Genomic DNA, 21,048 nt, shown 5'->3' with positions numbered 1-21,048 from the left:
ATATGGACAAATACTGCTGCGCGGAGCCCTGCTGTTCTCCCAACCCTTAGTCGACATGAGGGTGAGTAGATAATGAGTGAAATTTGAATTTTGGGTGAACTATCCCTTTAAGTGAAAAGAAACCCTGAAACCCAGAAAGAAAAAGAGAAAACAACAACTATCAACTAAACACTGTGGAGGCAACAGGTTGATGAAGCGGGACTCTGTAAATTCTCAGTTTTTCTTTATGACCCATAACAAAAGCTACAAGTTACCAGAGGACTGATGTGACATTTCCTTTATACAGTGCTATGATCATATGAATGCAAGAAAGAAAAATGAAAGAGAATTCACGTAAGTCCAAGGGCACAGCACAGTCCCGTTGCTCGCCGGGCTTTCACATGAATGGCACAACAATCCTTTTGGTGAAACCTTCTCTCTTGAACCTTGAGCAAATTGTTTCCATATCTTAATGCATCAGAAACACATTTCAGCCCCGGCCCCCGCTAATGGACACTCAACTAGTAGCCTACTGGTGATGGTGAAATTATAGGAAGGCATCTTTGTCAAGACCTTCGCCCCATAGAAATTTGTCATTTACACAACTCATTTAACAAAAGAAAAAGTGTGCATTATCTATTTTAGAATAATAAATGTACTTTTGTTTGTCCCTGAGCAAACGATGGCCATGTTTTCCTGCTTTCCTGCAAGAAGCTTCGTCTTTGAGTTGCAGTGAATCTGAACATTTCAGCTTTCCTTCAACTTTCTGATAGTTTCTCAAGAAACAAGAAGTCAAAGCTCTTTAGCCTTGACACAGACCAAAGTCTGAACATTAGAAGAAGTATTACAGGAGGAACTATGCAAGTCCGGTCGCTTTTCCGCTGTTTTGCTAACCCTCTTCCTGGCCATGTGCATTTTTTTTTCAACGAAGCCTGTGAGAAATCAATCAACAGAGCAGTAGATAACGTTATCTACCGCTCTGTTGATTGATTTCTTGCCGGTGTATACGATGTTATGACGTGTATGTATGTGTAGTTAGTTCCTCTTTAACTGCAGATCAGATCAGTTCATTTCAATGGAACTAACTCAGTCAATTAGTGGATTTGTTTTTAAGGGAGGTTGATCCCTTGTTTTTGCACAATTTTTCCGCATTGAGCTTTAATTTAGAGAACTTCTGTATTAATTTTGTGCAAACTGTCTTAATGGAGCTGTAACATGAAATTTTACTCTACATCTAAGAGTCTAAATAAATGTGTTGACCCAAAGTGAGCTAGTTAGCTAACTCTTAGAGTCAGCTGTGTCCCAATTCAGGGGCTACATCCTTCAGAGGTGGTTATTTGAAGGCTAGACCGTCCCATTTACCGTAGCAACAGTTGACGCGACCGGTGAAGGTGCCTCTGAAGCCGTTGACCAGGCTGCGTCCTCCAAAGGATTCAGCCCCTGAATTGGGACCCGGCAACTGATTAACATTAGCATGTTCCAAGCTAGTGCATCTTAATTCACATGCTACAGCAGCTAGGAAATATTTGGTATGATCGATAAAAGTTGTAGTATGATAGACTTTCTACTCAACCTTAAAGGGACAACGAGGAGTTTTGGAAAAGCGAAGTGTTTTCACACTACATTTATGAGCCTCCGCGCACACCGTAGAATTCTTCGACCGGCGCAAGACAGACTCATGTTTTCATTCATCAAGTAATGAAGTCAGAGGTTCAAAGAGGTTCAGTTACCGTCGTAGTCCCGACCATAAACAGCGATTTGGCTGCGTTATTCTCATGAGCGTCCACGAAACCGAAAGTAAGGAAACACTGGTCAGCTTGGTCAGCTCGACCAGCATCTCCACCACCACTAATAATAACAAAATAACGATAGAGACAAAACGATATATTTATCAAAAATGGAGCCATTAACAAGTGTGGGTTACGTAGATTCATCCACATGAACGTGAGACTTTTTTATAACCAAATAGAAACTCCTCGTTGTCCCTTTAAGTGTTATTTTTTGGTATAGTGGTCATTTGTGAGGCTTTTCTTTTAGTTTTTATCTTTTGGTCTCACTGATTTTAGCCTATAGCGCCTTCACGACAAGGGAGAGCTCCATAAAGGAACAAGAAAATCACACAAATCTGCAGCACGGATAAATACAATTCAGAAATTATACTAAAAAGTGAATACAATTGAAAAGATAAAATGGACATTAAATAGACTTATTACCTTCTTCAGATCGTTAGTGTTGTAAGATTCAGTCTTGTCAATTATTTATTTGGGGGCGAGGTTTTAAAAAATCCCCCTAAAACCCAATTACAGCCCATGAATTTGTATTTCTACTGTCTACTTTTACTTAACATCATAGTTAATGCCAGGCCTGGTGTTGGAGTCCACTTTGTGTGTGTGTTTGTGTTTGTTATGCATACCTGTTAGTCTGCCTGCCTACCTGTCTGTCTGAGGCTGAATAAAGGAGTATTCTGTATTTCTGTATTATCGTCTCCCTCCTCTCCTTCTTCTCTGACCTTCTATTGTGAGTTGCTTGGAGACTGACAGAAAAGAAGCGCTGTCCGACCCTTTATATAGCTCCCTCTCTCTCTCCCCTCCACCCACCCATCCATCCTTCCATCCATCCATCCCCTCCATGTTTGCCTCCATCTCTCAAACCCTTCACCCCCTCGTGTCTGTCTGTCCGTCTTTGTCTCCGTCCTCCCCTTCAGATATCAAACATGCTCTCGTTGTCTTCTAGTATTCACAGCACCGAGTCATCCTGCTGCACAATGTTGGATGTGTCTGGGTAATAGGGTGCACACACACACAAACACCACTCCTCCTACACACACACACACACACACCCTTTATTCACAGCTTTTCATTGCCCCCCACTCTCCAATTCACACGGTACGAGACATTGGCCTTGGGATAGATGCGTGTTAGACCCTCCTTGCCCTGTGAAACATTTGATTTCTATCGGTCTGCTTCTGTGTGTGTGTATGTGTGTGTCTACGTGTGTTTATGAACATGCAACAAGCGCTCGAATTGAGTCTATACAACAAAAAAATTGAATTGATCAACCCACCCCTCTCAGCTGTGTGGCCGTCAGCATTTGTATACCAATACAAGCACCAGCTATATAGCGTGATTTGATTGATTCCCATTTGTCTGTTGTCTGTTTTGCACCTGTGTTGCTGGGGATGAATGGGAGGAATATGTCACATAGTGATCTTTCTCCTCTTAACAAGCCAATTTATCAGGTGGCTCCTGGGTTCTTGGTGAACGTGGTGGGTCTTTTCATTATCCAGCCTCTCCCTCTTTTCCTCCCCCTCTTTATCTGTTTCAATTCAAAGAAAACCTTCAACAGAAAAAAAAGAAAAGAAAAACTCCTTCCTTATCATAAAGAAGAAAAAAAAACGGAGTAGATGACAAGAAAGGCAACACACTCCTTTTCTTTTCATCACAGCCGGACAATGAAAAGAGGGTGAAGATGATTCTTCTTAATTAAGGAGCGAGGAAGATATACAGCTAACAAGACGCTTCTAATTAAGAGCATCCTGCGCAACGAGGTGACGAGGTGATGCTAAGATGCAAAACACCAACAAAAAACGTTTGCAGTTCAGCATCCGAAACTCGCGGAAAAGAGCAAAGCTGAAATGCGAGAAATGTTCATCAAATGCTTTGCTTTAGCCTTGCATAATTACTGGTTTTGTGCCGTTTGAATGGTCCGGATGACTTCTTAGCGACGGCTTCCAGAGACAGACTCCCGGGTGACGGAATATATTTCCCCAACAAGTGTCGAGCCCGTTTTTCTTGTTCCCGCCGAGCCCCCAGAGCCCCGACACCTGGGAACAAGAATGTAGCTGCTGCCCCTTCTGCCTTTATCCTCAGCACCCATTCAGCTAATCAACGACAGGTTAGACAGGGAGGTATGAGAGCAAGAAAAAGACACGGGTGAATGTAGAGCAGCACGGATAATTAAAAGGATATTATAAAGGAGCATCCTAATTAGCTTGTACTGTATCGTGGATTGTTTTACCTCGTTGGCCTTCGGTAACAGTTCATACGGCAAATTTAACAAAGCGTTTCACACAATATAGATGAAAACAAAACATCAAAAGGCAGCAACACAAGATTCACAACACAAAGACATGAAAACATCGAGTGATACTTTAAATTACAGCCAAGAAATGAGTCGGACAAAGATACAATTTCATTGTTGTAGCTGAAATTGAATTGAAATTTTTAAAAGATGAGATTTTTCAGACTTTTATCTTATCTAAAAGTATTAATTGAACAGTGAAAACTCATATGATGCAGCAGGACAATGTACATTCAAGACCAACAGGGAGTGTTTTCATGACCAAATATACTGTACTGTGTGTTTTAATTAAGTCTTTGAGCAACTTGTGAGTGTAAATGTACCAATTCCAACTAAGTACTTAGTGCTCGCGACTGTAGGCCTATAATACAATGAAAATTGCAGTTGTGCTACTTGCATTTGATGACACAAATCAATAATAATTAACTTCCATTGAACGGCTCAATGGCTCAATCAGCTGTATGTCTGGAGTGAATGTGGCTGCAATAATGGTCGATAATGACACCAGGTGGGTTAAATGTTTTTGACTATAAAGGATTAAAAGGCATAAAATATAATGACTCCATGAATCTGTGTATTATAACTCATTGAATTAACACATCATGGGAAAACGCATGAATATGGCGCTTGTACCTGTTCATCTTGGGATGGTGATGTGGTCACTATTTTTGTTGCCATTTTGAACGTCTTTGCATTTGTTTTGTGTCTTTGTGGTCATTTTGTGTCTTTCTGTGTGTGTTTTGTGGTCATTTTTGTCTCTTTGTGTTGATTTTACATCCTTATGTGGTCATTTTGAATCTATTTGTAAATGTGTTTTTTTCGGTTTTGCAGTGTTCCTGTCAAACAGCCGGAGGCTCCTTTACCTCCTGGCTCTTTAACCAGTAGTAAGTCCACTCTAGTCGCTAATTGTTCTGTGCCACATGTTTTCTGCTGCTACTGTACTTCAACACAACAGAGTAAAGTTTAATTCAAAGAAATGGAAAAATAAATACCGTACTTTCCGGACTATAAGCTGCTACTTTTTTCCCCGCCCCGGCTTATACTCAGGTGCACTCTATTGTCCGGAAACTACGGTAAATAAACAGTTTCCATCTTTCCAATTGCCGGAGCTCATTCATCTTCAACTCACTGAGCCACAATCGTGGAAAAAAAGAAGAAGCTCAATTCAATTTCTTTCATTCTGCTCTGGGGAAATGAGAACAACCACTCTTCTCCCTGTAACCTTCATATGACCTCAGCCTCTCTCTCACACACACAAACACACCCACGTTTGTATGGCTATTTTTGTGAGGACACTCATTGACATAATGTTTTCCCCAGCCCCTTACCCTAACCTTCACCATCCAAAACAAATGTGTAACCTTAACCATCACTCTTAAGCCTAACTTAAACCTAATTCTGATATAACATTGTTATTATAAAGTCTTAAGCCTTGAAACAGCCCTTTTAAAACTCAAACTGGTCCTCACATGTAGAGTTTATAGTGTGTACATGTGTCTCAAATGGACACAACCCTCGTCCCATCTTCCACTTCCTTGTTCCTCCCATGTTCCTCTGCTGCCCTACTAAGGTTTCAGTCCTGCATCTAACTTCTAACTTAGTGCCTGTCACACACACACACACACACCGACCAGGTTTCAGGGCCATTTCTAACTTGGGCACATGAGATGAGGGGAGCCACATGACTTGTGATTCATGAGGACGCTCATAGAGCTGTCACACTGGAGGCAGGTGTCTCTCTCTCTCTCTCTCTCTCTCTCTCTCTCTCTCTCTCTCTCACTCACACACACACACACACACACACACACACACACACACACACAGAAAACAGGAGCCTGACCTCATCCCTAAACATTGCAAGATGGTGGTCAGACGGCTGACAGAAGAGTCTTGTTGCCAGTCATAGGACCTACACACACACACACACACACACACACACACACACACACACACACACACACACACACACACACACACACACACACTCACGCACATAAAAACTCTAAATAGTGAGTTGAAACCTGATCAAACTGGCGAAGCGACAATATCATATTAAAAGTTATGGCTTCTCTGATGGACGGCTCCTCGGCCACTTCCCTCATCATGAGTCCCACAGGTGCTGCTGAAGCCTCGGTCAGGTAACACATGGAACTGCTGTGCTTTCACCTTCCTATATTATTATATTATTATTATATTATTACATATATTAACAAAAAAAACTGGTTAATGGCTGTTTTGTCATAAATCTGCATCCTCAAATGGAGATATTATATAGTTTTCAATGGACACAAGAAGAATTTGAGTTGTTGTGCAAGTAAAAGTTAAATTTTACCCACTTTGCACGTCAAGTTGATGCAATTTTTAAAAGATGTCATTAAGATTTCAAAATGTGTCATAATTGCCGGGCTTGGATTTTCCGAGTCGTTTGACCGTGAGTGAGAGCATCAGACGGATCATGTCTCCATGTTTAGTTAAAAGGGATTATGTGGCTGAGGAGATTATTTATAAACTGTTGGTCTTGATGAGCTTGGAGGTGGGGTTACATAAACGAACCGGGCCGCTGGTAATAATAGAAGGAGCGGTGGAGATCCTGTAACCATGACGCCAACAACAGAAAGAAAAAGTCACGTAATAGTTTGTTATTTTATTTTACTTCCACTGGATCAGTGGTTGATTCGGAGGATAAATCCTGTTGACATCCTGTAATTGGTGCAGACGTTTTGGTTTAGTAGCCTCAGTTAGCATATACGTAAACACCAGCATTTTTACATGAAGATAAAGTTATGAACATTGACTTTTTAATTTGGTGAGACATGATTCTGCAATCAAATCAGAAGTTCAACAGATTTTGCTGGAAAACTAAAAAAAGTTTTGCTTTTTTTCCACGAGGTGCGGCCATCTTTAAATAACCTAGAGGGTGATGATGATTTCAGCTACTAGGGGTTTAAACTACATCTAAACAATAGCAAAAGACCTATTTAAAGGAGAATTTCGGTCATTTTCTAAGTAATGCTCTATAGCTCTAGGTCCCCGAGTGCGACCATAGGAAAAAAATCTGAGAAAAATATGTGCAGCCCGGACGTAGCTCTCCTCCTGCTAGCTGCTCTACACTGCAGTTAAACAGCGAAGTAATTGGGTTTTTTCTAACTGCCACTTTGGCCTCTATATAATGCTCAAAATGTCACTAAATATGCTTTGCAACATCCACCAGTTCCTTACCACACAACACTGAGTGTGTATAACTCTGTTAATATGAGAGAGCAGTGTTACATGTGTGTTTTTATCACATAGCTCTGTTCACATAGGCTTCCTGGGTAGACCTTACTAGTCGACTGTCGAGCTCGGGACTGTTTCCATATCAACAAAGATGAAAACTCGAGGAAAACATGGATTTAGGAGGAAAAAATGATTTTGGATCATTTTTTCCTTCGAAAATGACCGGAATTCTCCTTTAATGATGTTGTGAAAGAGCGTGGGATCGAAGGACAAAGTGCGTTACTGTGATAAAATAAGGGGTAGTGCTAAAAATTAAAGATAATGTAAGAACAAATAACATGGGTCTGTTCATATTTAGACATTTTATTGTTGGAAAATGAAGGCTGGTAAATACTTTTATAATGTTGTTTATTGAAGTAAAGCTAAACACTTAATTGGTCCTATAAATACATATTCATTTTAACATTGTCACTGTGAGCGTGTTAGCATCTAACTCTGTATCTGAGTACAACCTATCAGAACTACAAGCATGGCTGCTGACTCTGAGAGTACAACACTGAAGCTGAAAGTTTGTTTTATGACTTCATTTTTTCCTTTTTAGTCTAAGAATAATTTCATTTATTGAAAAAGATTGAGACAATAAACCAAAAAAAAAAAAAAAAAAACTGAAAATTTGCAAAAACTGGAATAACCATCAGTGAAATGATGATGATCCAGTAGAATAAGATGTATCGTTAACAACAGTGAGGTTGTATAAATCTTTCCAGTGGTTAGATTTCATGCCTGTTATGTACTGGTATGTGTGGGAACTTTTGGACGTGGACAGATGAATGATGGGGGATATTTCCTCAGCGCCGCTCGCTGCCTCTCTCCACACAATCAAACTGATGTGGAACCGTGTGTCTCATATTCTCATTCAGAAATGAACTGTGACAAGCCGTGAATTCCTGTCCTCGCCATACAAGACCAGAATTCCTCGTTTACACACAGTGTGCCGTTCACTTTTTTTTTTTTTTTTTTTTATTGAGACACCAACCGAAAGGATTTGTGTCAGGAATCCGTGTCATGCAGGACACAATCCGACGAATGTGGCACAGTTTTAACACCGGTAACCTCATACAGGAGACGCTGCTAAGGTTTCTGGGCTGAACGTCCGGCCGCCTCCGCGCTCGTCTCCGCTCTGCTGCACCAACTGCTGAGTCGATGATGCGCCGTTATTATCATGTCAGTTATACGGACAGTAGAGAGGACAGAGGCAGACAGCGGGAGGAAGTTTACAAAGTCAGACCAGTGACGGAGAAAAGTCTCAATCACAATCAATTTGATGAAATATCTATAAAAGAAATCCTTTCTTAATGTTGTTTTTACACTTTCTAATGGTATTCAATCATATATCACAAAGCAATATATTGTCATTTAACAAAAACAATCAAGTCCAAAATGTATGCATTGGACAAATCCAGATTTGTTGATGATTTGGATTGACTGGATTGGATGGGATTGACAACAAATGGCAAGGCAAGGCATCTTTATTTATATATCGCATTTCATACCAAGGCAACTCAATGTGCTTTACATAAAGACAAAACTTTTTTTTTTTTAAAGAACAGCATAAAAACAAAAAAAACAGTTAAAAGCAGGAGCAAAGAAGAATAAAAAAGTAAAATAAAAGAAAATAGATAAAGTTAAAACTTCTTAAAAAGAGCTCAGCTATAAACACATGAAAAGAGAAATGTTTTTAACCTGGATTTAAAAGTGCTCACAGTTGGGGCTGATCTCAGTTCTGCTGGTAGTTTGTTCCAATATCACCAAACAATAAGTCCCGATCTGTCAATAAGGGTTAGAAAACCTGTTAGTGTTAAAACATAAACTAGTTTTTATGACATTTGGTTTCTGATATTCCCAAAGTTTCTGACATTTTAAAATGATTGATGCTTTCACTGTCTGTGGGAGAACAGGACTAGAAGATTAGGAAAAAGATCTGATGGTCCTAAGAACTCATGTGTGAACTGATATTTGATAAGGTAAATAATATGTTTTATACAATCTGACAGAACCTTTCATTTATGATGATGTACACCAGACTGTATGTCCTTCTTTATATGCAAACGTACAATATTAAGTGTTTTTTATGAATTACTTTGTGATATTATAGTTATGGTAAAGTGAAACTTAGCTTGAATTTATATGGATTTCTATTTGATGATCCAGTTGATGCTGCAACAATCAACAGTTATTTCTTGCTTCAGCTTTCATTACTGTATTTTCAAATTAAAATGCATGGTATATTGTACATAAACTCTACAAACTCTAAGCTTTCTGGGTGTAAAGAAAGTGGCTGAAAGGTGATGTAGCAAATAAAAATGGAAGGAAACTCGATGTGACGATGGAAACATCGAAGTGAGCAACAACTTGCACATATTTTTTTAGATTTGATTTGTCATTATCTCAAGTTGTCTGACATAACTGAAACAGTTTGTGTTGCCTTCATTTACTGTTTTAAGTGCCTTCAGGTATTTTTGTTTTCACAAATCAACGCAGCACAAGTCAAAATTGCCCGACACTTTCACTTTCGCCCTTCTACTGTATTAATTCATTACTGAAATATTCTTTGCAGTCTCTCTGGCTTACAAGTGTCCTTTGGGGCGTATGAAGATGATGGAATATGACATGCAGCTCATATTTTTCTGATTTTTTGACATTTTACTTAAATTGCTGTTGGATGGAGAGATGTCTGTCTCTCTCTCTTTCTCTCTGCCTCTCTCTCTCTGTCGGCCGGGGATCAGCCTGATAACAGTGAAAGCTGGGAGCGCTCGTCGGTCTGAGCGCGAGGATTCTCAAGATTCCCTGCAGCATAGCAGCCATGCTTCGCAGCGCTTCTGCAGCTTGTTAAGAGGGGATGCCAGGCATGGTTCAGCCCGTGTATATTTTCATTTAGTCTGAATGCTTGGCACACTGGGGTGGTAAATGGAGAGGCAAGGTGGGCATAGACCGCATACTTACTTTGCACTTGCATGTGATGAAAGAAAACATTCATTAACAGGTCTAATTTACATTGCTCCGAGAGGCGGCGCGACCGGGCCGAGGGTGTGTGATTAACACCAACACACACGCATGCACACACACGTAATTAACATTATATGTGGTATTTACAGTAGCAAAAACCCTGACCTGTATATTTACAGTGTGTACTGCTCCTTCTCGTACTGTAATATATTACAGCTGGCCTCAATTACATGTTCCAGTTGCATCAGAAGAACAGTCAATTAATGTCATGTTTCTGCTTTTATGTTTATTACAGAAACAGTAAATGACTTGTTCATCTTCTTTATGTAAATGTTGATGTTCAAGACAGATACAAGATCATTAGAGTTAGATTTTCTTTTTTTAAAAAGCATCCTTTGAAAATCTCTTATCATATTAATTAACAACCTACAGCAAAGCGTTGGCTCCTTATTTGGGTATACTGTAAATCCTGCTTCCTGTTGCAGTGAAGAAAACATCTTGTAAAGCTGATTAAAGCCTCTTTAGATTACTGCATAACATTTCTAACATTTAATCCTATGCAAAAGTTGGCTCTGTCTCTTAGAGGTGTGATTAGAACATTTAATTATTGTTATTTTATTGTTATCATTATAATTTCCAGTGGACTGAATACATCAGGATTAAAACCTGTGCCACTACAAACTACTTCAACAATCTCCTGTTGATAATCTATAACCCTTTATCTTTTGTCAGTGTCTGCTTTGATTGATTTGTATTATTATATGATTGATTTGTATCATTATATTATTAATGTATTGTATCAATATGTTTGTTTTAATTGAATGTTGTCATTTTTTGCATCAGCTCAGTGTCAACAAAAAGTAAAGCATTTGGTTTGTTGTGTTGTCTAAAGAACAACCTTGTCGTGCACATGCTCCATTCTTGCATTTGACTTATGTGTCCCCCTGTGTGTGTGTGTTTGTGTGTGTGTGTGTCTGTGTGTGTGTGTGTGTGTGTGTGTGTGTGTGTGTGTGTGTGTGTGTGTGTGTGTGTGTGTGTGTGTGTGTGTGTGTGTGTGTGTGTGTGTGTGTGTGTGTGTGTGTGTGTGTGTGTGTGTGTGTGTGTGTGTGTGTGTGTGTGTGTGTGTGTGCGCCCGGTCGCTCGCTCGCTTGCTGAGCACCTCTTTTCCAAGTATGGTCACTATGAGGCAGAGCTGTCGCTTAGGGGCCTTTGGTGGAAATTAATGAGCGACAGCCAAGGGCAAAAAAGAGGAGACAGCTGGGCCTGTCAGCGCCCAGAACAGGAGCAGCACCCAGGGGCCCGAGGAGGAGGAGGAGGAGGAGGTGAGGGAGCAGGGCGGGGTGGGGGGGGCAGAGTGGACTGGGAGGACAGAGGACCCTCAGTGTGAGGGGGGGTAATGGGCTGGGAGTTAAGTGGGTGAAGATCTGCATTGACAAGTGGGGGAGCAGTGATATGTGCTGATCTAAAACACACCTGGAGGTAAAATATTTAAAGCTGTACAGAAAATAAAAATGAATTTGATTCCACTCTGGATCATAAAATTAGTGTAATAACTCATCTATCAAACGATGTAGCCCAAACTTTGTGCAAAATTCTATTTTCGAGTAAATCCAGGATGAAAGTGTGGTAATTTTTTTCCCGCATAATGCAGGCACACGAATTATGCGTCACGTTGTTCATTCATCAGCCACTGATATTGGATCCGTCATCCGTCAATCAAACGTCTGAGACACACACACACTGAGTTCGGTCTCGCCCCAAACATTGAATATCCCGCCCGCTCAATAACGACCAATCAAATTTGTTTTCCTTATTTGGGTAAACTCATGCGGCAACTCGTGGAAACTCGTAGGAGGCGCGACAAACAGGACAAACGGCCATTTCTGAACACCTTTAAGTATTCTTCAATGGTGATGCAGGCTCTCAGTGTGTAAAAAAAATCGGATTAATAAATCTGTGACGGCAACTCAATGAAACATGATTTTTTTTGTGTAAGTGTGTAAGTCTAACGTCCCATCATTTACTTCCTTTTCTAATCGCGCCATTAGCCAATTTGTCTTGCTAGCTCATGATTTGTCCTTTTGAGTTTTCCAAAGCCTCAAACGTTGCTCAAACTGTTTTAGCCTGAATATTTGGAAAAGGTGAAAATTAAGAATTTTAAAAAGACATTCCTTGGTTGTTCCGATAACCAGTGGTGAAAGCAACGTGGATAACAAATTACAAGCATTACACCTACTTACTTACCTTCTGTTTCGTCTTTGCTAGCAGCTGTTGTGCTATTAAATTCTGCTACAGCTGCTTTCGTCCTTCGTCCCGTGTTCGTACTATTTTCCGCAACGACCCAACTGCAGGGTAGATGTCCTACTTCCTGGTTACATCTTTACGAACGTGCCTCAGTATACGTGACGTACGTTGTGGCGCCAAAAGAGATTTTTTTTTTCCGTATTTCAAGGGCGATGCCGTAACGCGGACGTAGCCTTAATCCGACTCTACACCGATGATGACGTGTGTTATATACGTCACTTTGCTTTAGACAAAATAGACTTGTTGATTATATGCAATGTTCTTTATGCGTCGAGAGGCGTTGAGACACTTTTGTCCAAAGCAGTTAAACATTTTCCAGGTTCGGTCTCTTACAGACATCGACATGAATAGCAAATTGGAACCACTTAAAGCCAAACTGGCTGGCGTGATAGACCAGATTTTTATTCATGTTTAGTTTTTGTTGTTTTTACATTTTACATTTCACTTTGCACTTTGTTGAACCAGTATTGAACTATGTATCTTTTAATACTGAGGTTAAGGCAACAGATGGAAGTTAAATCAGAATAACGGTATACTTTTTTTCCCATTTCATTTGTCCATTTTTCTCCATTAGGCATTGGTAGTTAAAGCCACACTCCATCCTATACCTGGATTTGCCTTTTATGCAATGCAGTCACGTGCAATCATCTAAAACTCCTGTCTTTTCATGTGAATGTCCTCATAGCCTTGTGTCAGAGAGCTCTTTTTCATGGGCTGGTAATGGTTTCTATGAAGGCATTCACAGAGAAAAGCTGTTTTCCTCTTTATGGCACAGTAAGTGTTTTTAAAGTTTTGTTGAATGTTAACTGCACTGAGTAGTAATGACATAAAGAGAAGAGTGAGGTGCCAATGTGAATGCTAAAAGGACAAGGAGAGAAAAGAAAAAAAGAAAAAAGGAAAGGAAAGAATTAGGCAAAGAATGAAAGACGCTCTTCAGTCATGATCCACTTAGATATGTCTATCTGTCTCTGTGTTCCTGCTAATGGCTTTGCACAGAGAAGGTTTTGAAACACGTTACCTGAGTGGACACTTTGAAGAGGTGAGAGCGGCTATGAGAGCAAGGACAGTCATGGTCTACCTGGGTTACAAGTTTTCAAAGAATTTTCAACATTGACGTTTTTTTTTTTTTTCTCCACTTATTTTCTTTATTATTCTTATTTTCAGGGTTTTTTTCTTTAAGACAGCAGCCTCTGGTGCTATTCATGTGGACAGTTATAGAACACACTGTTGCATATTTTTCCCATTCCAAATAGTCCTCCAACTCCAATGACTGAATATGTCACTTACACAGCAGCAGTCAAACTGTTAGTATGTTAAACAAAGTTAAATTGTACATGTAAACTCTGCTTCACACTTTGCTTTAAAACATACATACTGTCATATTTCAATGAGAAAAAGTTGAATTCAATCCAACCAGCTGCTATTTGCTGCATGACATCATCCCTGACTCTGTCCTACCTTTCCTGTCTTTCTCTTACTGTGTCTCTGCAGTGAAAGGCATTAAAACCCAACAAATTTAATACATTTGAAATGAAAGTCTGACAGGATTGTGTCGTCCAGAGAAAATGCTGTGCGCTACAGTTAGCTCTGTCCCTCTGAATGAGACTAGCTTCACAATATTTTGCTGCTAAATATGTATAAAAACAGTGGATTATTAATCTTTTTAAATATAACTCCACCCTCCTTTCCTTTCAGCCAGATACAGTGACACAATAACCAGTATGAGAAAATTCATAATGAACACGTAACAAGAAGTACGACTGAATAAAGTCACCCTGCCACAACCTTTAGCCCATGCGTAATACAATCCATGGCAATGCTAGCAGTTAGTCCGCTAGCAATAACAATGGTAGTGTGTCTCAAATCACATAGGTACTTCTCTATAGTACACTTCTTTGCAGTACACAATAAAGAAGTATACTTGTACAGAAAAGAAAATTGAATTTGAGCCCACTCTGGGTCATAAAATTAGTGTAATAACTCATCTATCAGACGTTGTAGGCCAAACTTTGTGTAAAATTCTATTTTTGAGTAAATCCGGGGTGAAAGTGTGTATTTTTTTCCGCATTGGATAATGCAGGTGCACAGATTATACGTCAGCCTGTACACGATTCACCAGCCACTGATATTGGATCCGTCATCCGTCAATCAAATGTATGAGACACACATACACACGGAGCTCGGTCTCGCCCCAAGCTTTGAATATCCCGCCCACTCGATAACGACCAATCAAATTCGTTTTCCTTACTCGGGTAAACTCGTGTTGCAGCTCGTGACAACTCAGCACGACAAACAGGACAAACGGCCATTTCTTTTTCTTTTTTTTAAGTATATTTTTTGGCTTTTTTGCCTTTTATTTGATAGCACAGTGAGATAGACAGGAAAGGGGGAGGCAGAGAGAGGGGGAATGACATGCAGGAAAGGTCTGCCCGACACGGGACTCAAACCGGGGACGCCTGCGTTGAGGACTGTAGAATCTACATGGGGCGGCCGCTTTAACCACTGCGCCACGCACCGCCCCCAAACAGCCATTTCTGTACACCTTTAAGCAATGCGCAAATTTCGACAGGGTAGTACTGTTTCAAACCAAACACTGCCACTGCACACTTACCGGAAATGACTCAGCAGGCCGGCCGTTGGAGCCCTATCGCTGACACTTGACAGCGCTTTTTACCGATCAAAACAAGCTATTAAGTTGTGTTTTATTGTGTTATCATTGTTGTTATTGTGTTGTTTTGTGTTACAATGAGAAACAACATACCCTTCCTTCTGTATCTGGTCACCGGTGAAAATAAACCCAGTGAGTTATTTACACATCAAAGATTTGGGTCAAGATGGAGCATGTTTGCAAACCAAAGACTGTAGCTTCTTTGGTGGAAAAAAATTCTGGAAAGTTGCCTGCACATGAACGTTTTTTTTTCACTCTGTCACCTTGGCTTTGTTTTTAAACTTGGAGAATTAGAACACAAATTAAAACACGTGACACCATTACTCAACTATGTCTTGGCTTGATAAGCAAATTAGCTCATTTTAACAGCTGCACTAAAATGACAAAAAGCCAATAGAAACCTGAAGAATAGAACAATTATCTAAAATATTTGTAGCTATGAGTCTTTTTCTTTTATTACACATGTTTTTTATTTACTGTAAAAGCATAGCCCCTAAAACACAAACGCTTAAAATGTTTTTGTGATTTCACAATCAACAAAAACAATGCCAGATGCACTTGAAGTTTCAGACAGCAGATCTAGACTTTCCAACCTCCTTGGATGACAAAACAGCTGCATTTGCCTTAAATACTGTATATATTCAGCCAGTAGCTTTCTATCCCTGTGACAAACTCACAAAAAAAGTCTGATCCTGCCAACAAGCAGTCCCTGAACTTCAAGGTTTTCTGTTAGAAGGTCATCACAGAAGTTATTCTTTCAAAAATGAATAAAAAAAAATAAATGGATATTCAGACACTCTTTCAAAACACTGCCCTTGCTATACCTGGTGTAATAATGAAATTTAATGAATTCAAAATTAAATGCTTATAAATTGTGAAAAGGTGGAAATAGAAATGTAACCCATTGATTCTGTCCGGTCCTTTCTGTGTTCCCCAACTGAAAAATAAGCTCTTTGTGAGGGTTTTTTTTTTTTTTTTTGTAAATGTTTTTATTTTTGTTTCAAAATGAGGTAAATCAGACATTTTAATCAGTGAACGTTTAATTTTCATTTTGATCGGTGTGATGGGAATATGCCTGGAGTTGATTAAAATGTGTTTTGGGATCTTTGTGTTCAGCCGACTTTCTTTGAAAAGGGGTGAAATGACATTTTCTGACATGAAATGCCAAAAGTGAAAACGGGAGGGAAAAAGGAGTGGGGATGAACTCTAAAACTCCCATATCACTTATCTCTAGAGGACTCTTCATGATTATACAGTATATATATATATATATACTGTATATATTGTGCATTCACAATCTGTGTTCATGCTCTTCTCTCTCTTCTTTTCCTTTTGTGTATCTTTGCCCCTGGACTTGCTCTTGTTCGTCTCCGTGTCCTCGACTCTCGCTCTGCACCTTGTTCATCTTCCTCTTTGCTCTTGTTCTTGTCCTATCGGTTTGTTCTCGCTGATGTTCATCTTTGCTCAGGCTCTTCTTTTTCATTGGGTTAAGCTTTTTGTCCAGGTTCTTTGTGTCTTTTTTTGCTCTTGTTTCTGTTTTTCTTCTTGTTTTCTCTCATATTAATGTTCTTGCTTAACTTACTGTAGCCTGTTAAGTGTGTGCTCTTCTTGTCGACATGTTTTTCCAAAAATAATTGCCGAAATTCATTCTTTATACTTCTACTTTTGAAGGACACATGGACGAGACAAGTTGTCTGGGACAAAACTACAAAAACAACTGTTGCGTCGACCGTCAAGGTTCAAGTCTGTTTAAAACACAGAAACAACTTTGTTAGCGAAAGATCACAGTTTGGGTTAACTACTCTGTTCAGATGAGGAGGCCTTTATCACCATGAGCACTTTTATATAAGAAACTACAATGTTTAAGAGATCCCTAATTTTTCTGCCTTTGCTTCTTTTACACTGGAGGTGAATCAAGGTGGAATAAAAGCGCAACCTTCCCGCCTTAAAGGTTATGTCAATGACCACGTAATTAAGGTTACAGAATAATCGTGATATGGCTAATTAAAGGACCAACCGAAAATTTTGAGTTGAAGTCTGACTGAAACAATTGTTGTTAATGTTTTTTTTTCTCTTTAAGAATATAAAACCTACCGTTCTGCCAATCTTTGGTGTTTAGTGTGACTGTGCTTTTCGTGATAGGTGTTTTTCCATTTCACTAAGTAACAATATGTCACACAAACATCCACTTGTACATCCATTTCAATTCAAACTGAATTTCAACTTTGAAAAAACAAAAGATTTTATACGTATTTTAAGTGATGGTACGTCTGCTTAATGTTTTATATACTGGAAGAACTACCTATGTAGCTGTTTATGCACTCACACTCACACAAACAAACACACTGGGTTGTGTCCTTGGTGGGACACTGGTAGACTAGTGGTAAATGGAGGGTCATGGTCGGGTCTTCCTCATCATGCGGCCGAACAAAACCAGCAACACTCCTCCACCATGAAGGAAAAAACGAACGGTGAAGAATGAGCAGAATGCACTCTCACAACAACATCCAGCATCCGCTCAGCCTCTACACGACCTACAGTCTGTAGCTTGAATGTATGCAACATGAACCTACAGATGAAGGAGTAAGGTCAAAAATAATAATACTGTCATCATACATGCTTTTATGTGTAATATAATTACTTATTAATGTATATCTGAAAATGTCACATGATGGAAATCAAACATAATCTAAGATAATCCAATTAAAAACACATTTCTGGATGAAAAATTTACATTTCTTTCATTTTCTTCAGGTACAGCTTTTACACAAGTCTTTTTTCCCCCGCATCCAATCATTATTTCTAGTGTTTAATTGGGATGTAGAAATCGGTTTTGTGAGGGTTCGGGTCAAACTCATGGTGGGAAGCTGGTCTGGGAATGATGATGAGATGTTTCAGTCTTAAAATTTAAAACAAAAGTGAAACTGACAGAAGAATCTCGGCCGGGTAGACATAACACAAGGATCAGCCACACATGATACGAGGTCATGTGTGTTGCTGCGTACACGTTTGTTGGAGCTTCTCAGGCTCACCAGAGTCGGGTTTCAACTCGGACTTGAGTTGTTAATTTTGTATGTGTGTGTTTCAAAGCTTCGGCTCATCCACAGAAGGCCGAGTATGCTCGTAATCATGTACGGTATGCACCACGGCCAGCGAGGTTAATTTGAGTTTAAGACGTGTTTCTAATTTGAACCGTAAGATTTCTATATTTAGGAGTTAAATGATTTTAGGTTTTTCTGGAGAACCGATCTCAGTCAGACCTGTATCTACTTCTGCACCAGAAAGAATTTAACATTTAAGAGATATTTTAGACTTTAACCCAGTTGCCGTTTTCTAATTTTGATGAATTACCTCTTCACTGAGGAATTAACATGAACCACCGTAGCAGTGTGCACCAGAGCCTCACTGCAGGCCTCGACTTGACAGGTGCAAGACTTGACTTTCTTTAACACCCCCCACACACACACACCCCTCGTGTCCAGTGGATTTGTTTCCACTCCATTGTGGCTGCCAGAGATGATCCACTTCCATGTCCACCTGACACTTGTGGCACTCCTCTACACCCCACGATCTTTACACATTACAGCTTCTTTATCTCTGCAGCACATGTGAATGTATGAAAATGTCCACAATAACTGACAGTTGTCACAAAGCTAATGTTGTTAAACAATGCATTTTTTTTTACGTCCTTTACATCAAGTCCAAATCTAAGGAATTAGCAAATGGTCTTTGGGTTATGCTTTTGTGCAAGATAAAAGCGTGTTTGTGTTTTTAGAGAAGCAAACTAAACAATTGGAATTGGCAAGTGGAGATTTTTAGATTTAGATTAAGTTTTATTTTATTTTAGATGTTATGCAAATAAAGTTGTTTTTCTTTTTCTTATGTGATGTGACATGATTTAAAAAAAATCTTAATGTGAGTTTTTATTTCTGTTTATATTCTATACAAGTTATATATATTTTTTGAGGGTCACTTGAGATTTGTTTTGAAATCCATGTGTTTCCATTACTTGTTTTTGAAGTTACAATGTCAAATTGCACATTAAGCAAACGTATAGTAGTAAAAAGTTAGAGTTAAAGTAAAAGTTAGTGCTAACATCTGACCAAGATTGGGTGTGTATTGAAGACAGTTTTTTGTACTAACCCTGCCTTTCAGAGAGCTGATATCCATCTTCAGTAATTCAAAGATTTAAAAAATGTATAAAAACGTAGCAGCTCCAAGTTGTGTTGTTTCTCCTGGGGAACTCCCAAAGTTTGCGTGGCCATCAACCGCTAGTAAAGATAAACTACCTTCACGCATCCAAACGTTGTCAGATTGTGTTTGATTCTTGTATCAGTGGGACAATGTCATTTCCCATGAGAATGTTATTGTGAAATCACTGCAGCAAAAACAAGTGGTTAAACCTGTGGTCAATAGCAACTTGTTAGAGTTGGAGACAGATGATGGTTTAAAGAGGAACTATGCAAGATTTGTACCTTAATTAAACACCTTGAGAGTTGCTGTGATGGTTAAATGACTTGTTACAGGGAGAATGGAGGCTCTCTGCCTTCCACCTATAACTTCTATCGGCCAAAAACCAACCTTGCAAAAACAGTGTTACCGCCCCGGTGTCCCAGATCTCGTCTCGGCCGCACTGCAACCAAAACACGCCCCATAAACTGTAATCTCTTGGTAATGACCACACAAATATACACATCATAATGCGTATATGATATATAACGTTATCCACCGCTCCATGGTAGGGGTTGCACAGACTAGTCGACTAATCGACTAGTCGACTTTACTGCTCCACAATGACGTTTTGAGCTTGACGTCGACTAGTCGCTGATCATGTAACATAGGCTACAAGAGTAGCGGCTTGAAACAACAGCTGAGTGGCTGAATGAAAAAAATACGAGCGCCGTCAAGCTGGATAGAACGAGCGCGTACCAGACAGGAAGTCGGGCACAGAAAAGGCGAGAGAATCCGGTCAATTTTCAAAATAAAATCAATGATGATTAAGTTTGCTTGTCCGTCTATAGATATTTATCAGTTGCGTCTGCACACAAGACACACATCCATACACACAGCGCTAGAGACAGACCTGTAGCCTACAGACGGGTCGATGTTTGACCGGCGCGGAGAGAGAGAGCAGGAGAAGCTGCTGCCTGACACCAGCCAAGCGCCTGTGAGGTGCTGCGCTTCCGCGGGCAGTGTGTCGGGCTGCCGGCAATAACAATTGTACGTCGCGCACAACAACAACAACCAACAGCAACAACCAACCAGGAAAAAAAGCTGTGAGTGAAACTGTGACTGAGCAGGACTGTGCTGGTGACGAGGCCTGTGTGTCGTTTTCCTCCCTAATTGTTTAACGGACAGTAGCTACAGTATTTTCTTTTGCACTTGTAGGCTATAGGAGTGTATGTTACAAAAAAAAAAACTGATTTACAGCTTGTTGTTTATAAAGCTGCTGTTCTGTGGACTAATTTCTGTGCGTGAGCTGTCAGTCAGTGAATACAGATTGTTGCAAAGCTTTTCCCTCCTCCTGTGATTATAGTTATGATGGGAAAAATATGAATGACGTCATCAGCGACTAGTCGACGTCGACTCGACTTTCATAACATTAGAGTCGACTTTAAAAAATCTGAAGTCGTGCAACCCCTACTCCATGGATTGATTTCTCGCCGGCTTTGTTGAAAAAAAAAGCAAAAAAGCTACCGGACTTGTAGAGTTCCCCTTTAAGGTTTGCAAATTTTGTCGCAGTTATGATAATTAACACGTGGTTACAACATTGACAGGTGATGACGCTGTTGTTT

General features: G+C 39.8%; 1 protein-coding gene across 1 annotated transcript in view; it reads left to right on the top strand.

Moving 5' to 3' along the window:
* Positions 1-21,048, top strand: part of vgll2a (vestigial-like family member 2a) — a 261,801-nt gene that overhangs the window by 231,898 nt on the left and 8,855 nt on the right. The window lies entirely within an intron of this gene.

This window comes from Trachurus trachurus, assembly GCF_905171665.1.
Source record: "Trachurus trachurus genome assembly, chromosome: 24".
Taxonomy (NCBI): domain Eukaryota; kingdom Metazoa; phylum Chordata; class Actinopteri; order Carangiformes; family Carangidae; genus Trachurus; species Trachurus trachurus.
Note: the sequence above shows the minus strand (reverse complement) of the source record. Positions and strands in the feature narration are given on the sequence as shown.